Source organism: Trachurus trachurus (assembly GCF_905171665.1).
Source record: "Trachurus trachurus genome assembly, chromosome: 20".
NCBI classification, from domain to species: domain Eukaryota; kingdom Metazoa; phylum Chordata; class Actinopteri; order Carangiformes; family Carangidae; genus Trachurus; species Trachurus trachurus.
The window spans coordinates 21,366,554-21,379,313 of record NC_139911.1 but is presented as its reverse complement, the minus strand read 5'-3'; the positions used below and the strand labels follow the sequence as shown (position 1 = coordinate 21,379,313).

The window sequence follows — 12,760 nt, the reverse complement described above, 5'->3', positions numbered from 1 at the left end:
AATTTTATCAAAGCAATTTCCTTCAGACCTGTTTTTCTAGATCTTTCAGCGTTAGAAATCTACCAGCTTAATACTGGATGGGTCAATGAGATTATGGTCTGTATGCTTCAGACACATGCTAGGGATGTGGGGAAATGGTGCTATCTAAAATAGAAGCATATTCCTTTAAACATGAGCAAACATGCAGCCTCTCATGTAGTGAAGACTAGCTTTGCCTTTAAGCTGAAAAAGCTATGGATATTTATATTGTCCGCGTGCTTGCGCTCTAGCGCGCGCCCGGTGGAAATGCTCTCATTGATTAGACTGGCAGCCACTGCTGCAGTGACCGGGATCGAACCGGCGACAGTGCAGCTGATCTGATCACGTCTGTGTCGTTTTTATTTCCTTCAGCTGCTGTTGTCAGGCAAAACATGGATGACACGTCATCTGATGACTCCTATTGGTTATTTTCACTGGCGCGAATTTTTCCGTACTGTTGCTAGGCAGATCTACAGCTCCCCCCTCGTCTGATTTGACGTGGATACAAGAAGACTCCTGATTGGTCACTTTCGTTTAGCAGGCTCATATAAAAAGCTTCTGCGCTAAGGCTGTCGTCCCCTCCGATCACATCGAAGGTAAGAGCTGTATTTTCTCTTTTTAACATGTTAGCTTGAGAGCATTAGCTATAACAGATCAGTTGTACACAATAGTGAGATTAAGTTTGACGTTACTCTGTCGTGTTTTGACTATGATCACCTGAAACACATTAAAATATGTACAGTTGGTCTCTGATATGAATATTACGGACTTCTTCAACGGCGGGAAAATGTAGAACAATAGGGAACGCCTCAACTTGAACTAGGTTAGAGACTTCTAGGTTCATTTATGCTTTGTGTTTTTACTATTGGTTCAGATAGTCGTTGTATTTGCTTGTGGTGATTGTAAATATGATTTCTACACAGATAAAGTTAAATCATTTTCGATTGTGACTAATAGCTGTAGTCTCCATTTGAGAAAAGAGTGATTTAAAATGGCGGTGCAGGGGAGTTGCTTGTCTGTCTGTCTCTGTCTCATCTAGCTAAGTTAATATAATGCTTAAGTCGGGTGTGTTTGACAAACGGCTATTTACGGGGAACACGTCAGTGAAGCTACAGCTTTTAAGAGCTATGAGGCTATGTGTTTAAAAAAAAATCGATATCGTCACGGACCTGTAACAGTGCTTGTGACTGTGAGACGATCGTCTGCGTCACCGTGTCAGATGTGTGCGTGTGTGTGTGTGTGTGTGTGTGCGTGTGCGTGTGTGTGTGGCTGTGGCTGTGGCTGTTGTTTCACTGCTGACTAAGTAGCTGTTGTTGGTGGTGTTTGGTGCTACAGAAACTAGCTTTGTGTTGTGTGACAGCAGATAGAGAAGCAGGTATTTATCTAAAGTTAGACAGGAAGGAGCGAGGTGAGCCCAGTGAGGGAGGGAGAGGAGGGAGAGGGGGCTGGTGATTGATATGAGATCATTTTTTACCAAAATGTTATTGTTGTTGACTTATGGATAGTGGAATAATATTGTACTGTGGAGCTATGGTGCTATCATAGTGAGATGTTGATATCATGTTACCATATTATACTGCAATAAATAACATGGGCTTGTTATTGAGGTATTATTGTGATATTTTGATATTGTTACATCTCTATTAGAGCACAAAGAGCTAAAATATAGTGGGATGATACAGTTAATCTACAGTAAACACTCTGATATTCAAGGATTTTATTTTTCTTTGCCGGTAGGGCCGTGAAATAGGTATCCACTTTTGGTAAATGGTCTTAAATGTTAAAGGGATAGTATCTTTTTTTTTTTAAGTGGGGTTGTATGATCTACAAATAGTCCCTAAGTACTTTAATTGCAGTAGAAGACTCTCTGCACTCCTCCCGTTAGCAACGCCAGCCCATAATAGCCCTGCCCAGAGATTTACAACATACAGTGTTGTGAACAGACCCAAAGAAACGGCCTATTTTCACGGCCTAAAAGAGGTTTTACCTGAAAAATAATACACAGTTCCATTGTTTGCTATAATATAATTTTTTCCTGCACTTGGAATGGCTGGTAAAACCTTTACGGGAGGAGTGCAGAGAGTCTTCTACTGCAATTAAAGTACTTAGGGGCTATTTGTAGATCATACAACTCCATTTAAAAAATGATACTATCCCTTTAAAAAAACTTGAATTTAACTTGAAGAACCCTACAGGAACCCTGTAAAAATGAACCTTCTTAGTGTTGTAAATGTAAAGATGTCTAAGATGTGTCCATAACGCCTCCAACTTGTTGCTTATTGCAGGTTCTCTTTGGTCACGGTCAGAGGTTTTGAAAAGCATTTTGGAGATTGTTCATCGTCATCGTCGTCGTTGAGATTCCTGGATCTTCATCTATACACCACACACACATCTTTCTCTCTTTCTCACCTCACTTCATCTCTACTCTATCCTTCCTGTTTACATATTTACACTACACCACATCACACCACAATACATCACACTACACTTCACTACATCACATCACACCGCAATACATCACACTACACTACGCAACACTACACTACATCACAGTGCACAACACTACAAATTAACATAAGATTAGATTAAATTAGATTTGGAGTAAGTATTTCAGGTTAGGTCAGGGTTACATTAGATTTGATTTGTTTTAGATTAAATTATTTTTGTAGACAGTTGTTTTTGTGAGTTAGTTGTCTCCAGCAGGATGCCGAGGAAGGGGAGGCGTGTCCAGGCGGCCAAGCAGCGGTGGAGGAAGCCCGACCCCCCAGCCGGTGTGCCCAGAGAGGGGTCCAGGACCAGAGAGACCCAACCCCCCTGCTCCCCATCTCCGGTTAACAACGTAAGTTCTCATTACAACTGACACACACACACAAACTAGTTTTGAACAACACACTGTGTCAAAACTGAGACTGTCCTCACTATCTGAGGTTTAATGTGTTTATTATTATCTGTCCTCAGACCTTTGGAACATCACTCTCAGGTGCACGGTTCTGGAGATCGGATGATGTGCGTGTCGACTTCCGTCCACGTGAGTGTGCAGCTGTTTTATCTTCAAGTATTAAATGACTACATTAATTAATCATCTATTCATATTCTGTTTTGTTTAAAGCTTTTAAACTGCTGGTGTTTTTTTTACTTAAAGAAAATTTACATTTATTTTAGTTGTTTGCTGTTTTCCTTCATTCATTAATTTTTTTAACCTGTATTTGTTTTGTTTATTTCTAAACAGGCCACGGTACTGGCTACCGTCACAGAGTGAAGTCATGGCCAGTTTCACCCTTCACCGGGCACAAACACCAACTGGTCATGCCACCAGAGTCTCCTGACAAGAAGGTATTATTATTCCTCCAGTTTATGAAGAAAACGGTTGATGTTGGTGAGGACTTTCATGCTAATGAAATGATGTTTGTTGTTGCAGTTTGTTCTGATTGTCGGAGACTCCCATCTACGTGCCATTGTAGATGGTGTGGTCCGGATGCCAGAGGAACCCTTTTCCTTTGGCTTCATGTCGACCCCAGGGGCTGCTGCCTCTGCACTGCGGACCGAGGTGCTGAACACTCGTCTTTCTCGGGTCCCTGACGCCGTGTGTCTTCTGGCGCCCTGCAACAACCTCAAAGCCAGCAGGACCATCGACGAGGCTGCCGCTGACTACGCCGAGCTCCTGCGCAGCCTTCACAGCTGGAGTCCCAACGTAAGCTTTTTTCATGTCTTGATTGCTTCTTCATTCTTACAGTAATAGTAGTAGTAGTAGTAGTAGTACATTAGCTGGTCTAATTAGATTATATGAGCTTTCAAATATTGTATTGTAACCTGTATATGACTTTTTGTTTTCTGCAGGTTTTTGTTGTTGACTTCCCTCCCCGCCTGGACTGTGAGGTGTCTTACCAGAACTTCCTTCGCCAGGCATACCGCCGCGTGTCTGCGGATATGCGTACGTAAAAAAGTTCTTAGATTAAATGGAGTTACATTTTTAAAATGTTATATGTTCTCTGCAAGCCGTTTGAATAAAAATGTACCTCAATATGCATTGAGGTGTAGTAATGAATAAAAAGTCACCATTACATGTATGGAGATTATAATGTCTGTTTGTTATTTTTTAGATGTGACGTACTTCTCAGCTGAGGAGTACTTCCCCCTTAACCGGCCGCAGCTGTGGGCCAGAGATGGTGTAAGTAGAATGTCCTTGTGTGAAGCTGCAGCTGCTTTTTGTGGCTAAAACGTTGTCTCTGTAAATGAATTTGGTTATGTAATTTCTGCAGATCCATCTGAGCGATGACGAGGGTATGTGGATCTTCGTCCGTGTGCTGTGGTCCGCCGCCATGCAGCAGCTGGAGACACCACCACCAGCACCCCCGGTCTCTCCCAGGCCTTCACCGCCAGTGAGGAACTTCACTCCCAAGCTGGTTGTGACGGGAGAGGTCCCTGCTCGACAGTCACCTGACCCCTTTCAGTGGCAGCAAGTCAGTCATGGCCGCAAGGTAATTGTTAGTGTAATGTGTATGAAATTTGATTTTTTTTTCTCTCAAGTGGTTTACAATTTGATTAATGCAATACAACTTTTCATTCCAGACAAGCCAGCCTGGTGAACCCTCCCAGTCCCAGGGTTCAGCACAGACCGGGATGGCTCAGCAGCAGGTTTGTTACTTTACAAATACTTTAGGATGTCTTAATTGGTTCTTAATGTATACTTTGTATATGTGATAAGACATGTTGTAAGTGGATTTTTCTTTTTGTTTCACAGGCGGAGGAGAGCTTCCTTCCACTGAACCCAGTCTGGTTCAGCAGCGCAGCATTACATGCTATGGAGGAAGTTTCTCCTTCTGATCTGTCTTGCCCAGTGGACTACCAGCCCTCTCCAAAGCACAAGAGGGTAATTTGAGTGATTTACATGTATCTATTATTTTAGGGTTTGTTATAACTGTCACCTGATTCCTAACAGTCAATAATGCTAATACTTTTCAAAATAAGCATTGATACTAATAATGAACAAACTCAAGCCATTCTCAAACATATTTGTAATTGTAATTCAGTGGGTGACTTGTATAGCTGTAGTGATTAAAGCTTAATTGATATGTTTTCTTTCATTGTGTAGGCGGCCTCCTCAGCGTCAGCCAGACGACCCAGGGCCACAGCTCGACCCCCCCGCCGCCACCGCCGCCACCGCTCTCCAGTGAACAATGTATGCTACCGTTTCTCACAACTACCACAGACACCATACACTTCCAGAATAGTCACTAGATACACATTACTAGACTGTCCACTCTGTCTGAGATTTGGTTTTCATGTCAACAGCTGGTTGGATCACCCCCAGCCAGAGCGTCCTGGAGTTCGGAGGAGGAGGAGGAGGAGGCCCCTTCCAGCCCAACTTCTTTGCCTCAGACGGTATGTGTTCATCTAATCATTTAGTCTAATTTGTTTTCCAGAAGTAGCTTTCAGAACATTAACAATATTAATTGTTTTTTAATGAACTCAGCTACTGTCATTCTCAATGGTCATACATATCCAGTGAATGCACTATGTAATGACAAAGGTTCAATCGGTCCTTTTCTTTGTGAAGTCTCCAACAGTGTCCCCGGTGAGACGGCCCTGGACCGGGGAAAGGCAGCCCTCGGGCTCCCCACCTCCTGTGGACGATGTATGTTACTTTAATGTGTTTTAACTGAGACATGTCTAGATTATCCACCCTGTCTGGAGTGTAATGTTTTTTGTCATCTGTCAACAGCTGGTTGGATCACCCCCAACCAGATTTCCCTTGAGTTGGGGCGATGCAGAAACCCCCTGCTGTTCACCAGCTGCAAAGGTAAATTTCACTCCACCTGAATAAAGTGCATTGTTTCATTAAAGTCTTCAGTTTCACTGAATGTGTTGTAATGTGTTCTCAGATGGCCAAGCTTAAGACACCTTCACCAGTTGCGCCATCCTGGACCATTAGAGATGCAGGCTGCGACCCTCCCTCCCCACCTGAGGTATTTTCTTCCCTCTCCAATCCACACACAAAATGTTTACAGTACAATGAGCAGAGGCGGGTAGTAACGCGCTACATTTACTCCGTTACATTTACTTGATTACTCAATAATAAAACGCCGCGAATGTGGTGACGTAGCGACGAGGACTGTTATGGTGCGTTCAAGGAAACTCGTATTTTTCCGACCGTGAAGTGGTACCAGTTCGATCTGGTACGACTTCACCGGATTTCTACGAGTGGCCGTTATAGTGACTTTCACCGGTAAAACAGGTCGGAAAAACACGAGTGGGTTGCCTGGAACGCTACAAAGTCGTAAGTTGTGACTTGAAGCTGTAATTTACGATTTCAAAAGCCTGCCTGGAACGCAGCATTAGCGAAAACGACCGGATCACTCACTTCTGCTTTAAAGTAACATACCGGTTAAAGCCTCGCCCATTTCAAGACAACCCGACCCACTTCTGGGTTAAACCCCACCCACTTCCGGTTTAGGACCCGCCCACTCAGAGTACAGATACAGATACAGATAATTCATATGGTTAACAGATACAGATACAGATACAGATAATGCTGTACTCGCTCATCCCTATAATTTATGTTAGGCTACTTTGTAAAAAATGTAATTTAGGCTATTGTCTTAGTTAGCAATATCTGGATTTTTTCATTGGTGTTATATTTTTGTGTATTTTATTAGGCCTACATTTACACACTGATCATTAAACAAACAAATCAGAGGTTACTCAGCAGTTACTCAGTACTTGAGTAGCTTTTTCACCAAGTACTTTCTACTCTTACTCAAGTAAATATTTCAATGGCTACTTTTTACTTTTACTTGAGTACTGTAATATCATTCTAAAGTAACTATATTCTTACTTGAGTACAATTTTTGGCTACTCTACCCCCCTCTGACAATGAGCTACATCTAAATGTAACTATGGTCCATGTTAAATCTCTGAAACCATTATCTTTCTCTGCATTTCACAAATGCCATTGGGTAATTCAAATTGATTAAGTAAACTTTTTTATATCCGCGTAATCCAATATGTTTTATGTGTAAAGATTCATTGGTATTATCTTTTCTTGTAGACGCCTCAAACACCGACTCCATCATCAGCTGCTTGGCCCTGGTTTATCTCTGATGCACCCTCCACCTCTCATACCCCAGCTTATGAAGTAAGTTTCTCTATTTCCCAGCCAACACACACTGGACATTACATTTGGGTACATCAGGGGTTAAATAAAGTGTCTTTGTGTGGTTTACTTCAACTCAAAAGCACAACAAACAATGAAGGATATGTTTTATCAATGGTCAGTTGAAGAGAGTGTGCAAAACACTTGTTTAAATGTTAAACAATAATAAAGCAAAATATTGTGATTGATAAAATTCGTAACATAATTATTAAAATGTTTTTATGATCACATTTTATTATTAATAATTAAGTAATCAAACAAAGATTTTATGAATATTATTATTTTGGCAAGTATTTCAACTGACCTTGTGTGTTTAAGATAAGTATGCAGAGTGGTTGTAAATATATTTAAAATGTTTATATATTATGTCTGGTTACATCTTAGAGAAAGCCTTTACTGTTTTTGAGTTAGTTGAAATCACATAAATTATACTGCTAGCACTACTGCTACAGCTGCTTCTACTGCTGGTGGTAATAATAATAGTGATGTTAAGTAATCAGGGAAATAAAACGCAAATGAGCTAACATTCAGTGGATTTTGACATAATCTCAGGAATTATTGAAAAATGAAATAAGTACAAGTAATGGATCAAAGATTTTATGAACATTATATTATTACTTTTTTATATACAATATCTATGTATGACACACACACACATATAGATATTGTATATCTCAGTGGAGGCTGGTCCATAGAGTCAGACTAGGTTGGTTCTCTATTTTTGACAAGGCAAGGCAAGAGGAAGATCAACATATTTTTAATAAAGAGTAGCTGGTTGAAATAAACCATTACCAAATCATTTATAATGTATTTTCTAATCACTTTTATGGAAAAAAAACCCCCACTAAATCCACGTAAACAGTTCAACAGCGCCGCCTGCAGGCGGAGGAGACAGAACAGACTGTGAAGAGTAGGGAGCAGGAAGGGGGGGGGGCTAGAGGAGGAGGGGGGGCTTCTGTCCTCCGGGGGCAGGATCTCTACCAATCAGCAACCAGAACACAATATTAACATCAGGTCGGGTCCAATGACAATTCTCCAATCCCCCCTTGTTACTGTTGCTATGTACACCAAACTTTTACTCCCAGCCATGCTGCTCATAGCTTAAGAAATACAGAGTTTTCAGTGATATTGGCATCGACTGTAAAGGAAATATAAGCAGATTTCTGGATCTCCATCCTCCTATAGCCCCCCCCCCCCCCCCCCCCCCCCCCCCCCCCCCCCCCTGCTCCCTGCTCTTCTGTCTCCTCCGCCTGCAGATGTCGCTGTTGAACCGTTTTAAGTGGATTTAGTGGATTTTCCTCCATAAAAGAGATTAAAAAATATATTATATTATTTGGTAATGGTTTATTTCAACCAGTACTCTTTATAAAAATATGCTGATTTTCCTCTTGCCTCTCAAAAATAGAGGACCAACCTCCTCTTTTTTTTGTTTATACTGTCAACATCCAGAAGTGTCAATGTGGTGAAGGTAGGTCTTTCAGGGGTTTGTCAACTTTGATCAAGCTGCTTGAATGGACATGTCACACAGAAAACTGATATAAACCAGTCAGGAACACATTTTAATGATATAAAACATAAGTAATAATTTCACATTGATATGTTATAGTCAAGTATGTAGTGTCAATTCTACTGGTGGTACTACTACTACTACTAATAATAATAATAATAATAATAACAATAACAATCATTGTGTGGAAGATTCCTTTATGTAATTATCTTCAAATGACACAGACGTGTGTTTACACAAACTTATTGTCAAATATGATGTTAAATATACATTTTAAAGTGATAGTTAAGCTTTTTTGAAGTGGGGTTGGATGAGGTATAAATTGCCATCAAGTATAATATCTGGCCCCTGACTGAGAAGCACTGGTGCATCATGCTGCACCAAGACACAGGTAGTAGCCTAACTGTTGTGAATGAGGGACAATTAATCAGCATGTTTTTCACTGCATATGATTAGTCTCAAAACATACACCGTGTAAGAGTATCGTATAAAGTAAAAAATTCCAATGCATCAGCTGTTTTTTTTTTGGTATTTGAAACTAGCCATCTCACCTGCAACTCACTCAGTACTCACTCCAATGAGTGATACAGCTCATTGTGGAGCCTGCCTGTGTGTAGGAGTACTGAGTTGCAGGTGAGGTGTTTGGTTTTAGATTAAAAAAAAAAAAAAAGTTTTTCTGATATATTGCAGTTTTTTACTTTAGATCATACTCTTTACAGGTGTATTATTTTGAGACAGGACTTCTCATAGGTGGCGAAAAATATGCTGATTAATTGTCCGTCATTCATAACGCAGTACTGCCTGTGTCACGGTGCAGCGCGATGCAGCTGTGTTTCTCAGCAGATATTATACTTCATGGCCATTTGTACCTCATATAACCCCACTTTAGAAGAAAGCTGAACAGTCCACCTAACTGCATTATTTATACTTGTAGCACTATTATAATAATAATAATAATAATAATAATAATAATAATAATAATAATGGCAATGCTAATGTGAAACAGAGTAATGCTAATGGTAACAATCCTTTTATAACATAATTTCAGTTCCAGCCAGGACAGAGCAGCAACGTGTTGAAAGTGTGAGGGCCAGTCATAGTCTGAGAGACAGAGATACATAAGATTCTCCAGAAATAAACAGTGCACCTGCATGTCTCTGACGTTCCTGGCATACCAGAATGAGGGCAGTCAGTTCAACAGGACTGCCCTCGACAAAGTGATGGCACAGGGAGACTCACTCTATGTTGGAATTAAAGAGCAGCTAATTCTGGACAAAACATTCCAAGATGACCACCTGACATTAGAGGAAATGCCAAAACAGGTGCTGACAGACACAAATATGTACAATGTCAACATGTCCTTTGCCAGACTAGGCCCCCTTAAAGACCAACCACCCACCCCAGGAGGAACTGAGGCAGTTTGGGCGATCCCTTGCCACACAGCTAGAGTGTCTGTCAGCAGAAGTCAGCCAGGCTTTAATCCTGATAACTCCAGAGTGCATTGCAGTTTTCCGTGACAAATCAGGGAGGTATGGGAGTCTTTGATTCACACACGAGAAATGCAGCAGGCTTACCACACCGCTATGGAACTGCAATCATGATGACCTTCTCTGAGCTCAGTGACCTGCTGACCACCTGCACAAACTGTTTAAAAATCGTGGACCTGATGCCAGCTACGAGTTTGTGCCCATTTCATTTGACGCTGTCGGTTCCAGTGAACAGCCTGAACAATCAGCTACCCCAACCCAGCCTGAAACTGTCCCCTGCCCAACACAGCAGAGATTCCAGCAGCTCACATCAACACTTCCTCAGCAATCCCACAAGTTGTCCCACAAACAGCAAATGCCTCCAAGCTGAGTAGGGAGCGACGACGAAAAGCCGGGCGGAAAGCAAGTGACAGCAAAGACGAACATGCACCGTTGTCTCATGAGCAGAAGAGGAGAAGAAAGACAGAAACTGAAAAAAACAAGTATGCCAGCTGTCCAGAATTTAGAATGAAAAAGATTCAGTCTGCAAAAATTAAACTAGCTCAAGACACTCACCATCAGCAACAACGTCCATAAGCGTCATTATGCAGATCCCCAAGTCAAGGCAAAAAGAAAGAAAAACTCAACCGAAAATACGCAACAGATCCTGCTTTCCGCAGCAGACAGAAAAAATACATTACAGACAGGTACAAGGCAGATACTGATTTCCATAATAGACAGAAAAAATACATCACACAGAGATACAACATAAATCCTGAATTCAGAAAAAATCAGAAAAAGTACATGACAACCAAGTATGCATCCAACCAGAGCCACAGGCAAAAGAAAAAGGAAAACTGAACACCATATACCGTAATGACCCAGAGTTTAGAATACGCTGCATTACGTGTTAGCCAGCAGAGAATAACCAACTGGCCACAAATGCTGCCTTTTGCATTCATCACAAGATACAGAAAGCACTTAGAATTAGAAAAAAAATACAGAAACATTGTTAGCCAGGGACCTCCCCAGCCCCTGATGGATCCTGTGATGGAAGCAGCCGTATCGTCCTTCCGTGAAACCATTAGACATGGCCCTACATATGTCTGTACAATCTGTAACAGAACGATGTTCCCCAATCAGGTCAAGCCATGCAAGAGAGGCAAATATAGCAAACACAGTAAAATGGCAGCCGCGTGCTTGACAGGAAACTATGTTCATTTCTGTGACATTGACTGCTCTTCCCCCTGCTCTGTCCACAAGAGAGACTTCAGGAGTGGATCTGCCACACCTGTGACAACCACCTGAGCAGAGGCAGAATGCCACCCATTGCAGTAGCAAACAATCTAGAGTTAGCACCCATCCCCCCAGAATTGGCTATACTTAATGTGCTTGAAAGGCAGCTCATTGCTAAAATCCTGCCTTTTGCTAAAATAATCGCTCTGCCAAAAGGACAACAGAGAGCTGTACACGGCGCTGTTGTGTGTGTTCCATCAGAGATGGAAACAGTCGTAAACAGTCTCCCAAGGCCCAACACTGAAGCACAGCTACTGCAAGTAAAACTAAAAAGACGCATTAAATACAAAGGCCACCAATACTTCTACACCGTCAACATGAAGGATGTGCTAGCTGGCCTGGCTAAACTCAAACAGCTACATTCGGAGTATAAAAATGTGTCTATTGATGACAGTGCCACTTACGAGGGTCTACAAGACGATGAGTCAGCCGACGAAGAAGACTCACAGCACAACACCGCAGTTGCTGCGCAGCCAGAGCAGCACAGCACCCCAGAGCAGCACAGCGACCCAGAGGAAAATATGGAGACTGAAATAGACCTAGAAGAGGTGTTCAACAGCCAAAAATGAGCCAGACCAGTCCAATGCAGCAAGCACAGACAGAGCAGAGTGCACAAAGAAAAAGAGGAGCTGAGACCTGGTCTGGCTCTGGACACCTGCATGCAGCCGCCGGACATTGCACAGGAAATCCTTTCGTATGGTGATGGAATTTTCAGCATTGCACCCGCCCAAGGTAACAAACCAGTAGGTTTCTCTCCATACCAAAATTAGAAGCCATGGCCATTCTGTGCAGTTTCCAACAGGACAGAACACTTTAGATGAAGCCAGATCCATCAAACTGTCCCCCAGCATGTACTTTAATGCCAGGCTATTTGCTGCAGATACACGGTTTGCCAGTGACCAAAGCTACCTTTTCGTTTGCGCAGTTTGTCACAGAGACACACTTGGCCACCAACAGTATGTCAATTCAAATGCGCAAAGGAAAATCCAGAAGCAAGGGACGGCCGCAGAGTTACCAACTCGATGCTGCAAGACAAAGAAGAGCTGGAGAGACTTATCATGGACAAGGATGCAACACGATTCATGCAACCCCTCAAGGCACTCCAGCTTATTGGAGAGAACACTGAGAGATGTCCACGCAATGGTCAGGCAGATTGGCAAACCGACGTTCTTCCTGACGTTTTCTGCTGCTGAGATGAGATGGCCTGAAGTCGTGCAGGTCATTAAAGCTCAGCAGGGTGAACTAGGGGACTTTTCAGAGCTCGATTGGAACGCCAAATGTGACATTCTGCGCAGCAACCCCATCACAGTTATGCGCATG

The 12,760-nt window shown here is 42.2% G+C and overlaps 1 protein-coding gene across 1 annotated transcript in view; it reads right to left on the bottom strand.

Moving 5' to 3' along the window:
• LOC311003678 (uncharacterized protein) overlaps window positions 1-12,760 on the bottom strand; it is a 37,100-nt gene that overhangs the window by 23,447 nt on the left and 893 nt on the right. The window lies entirely within an intron of this gene.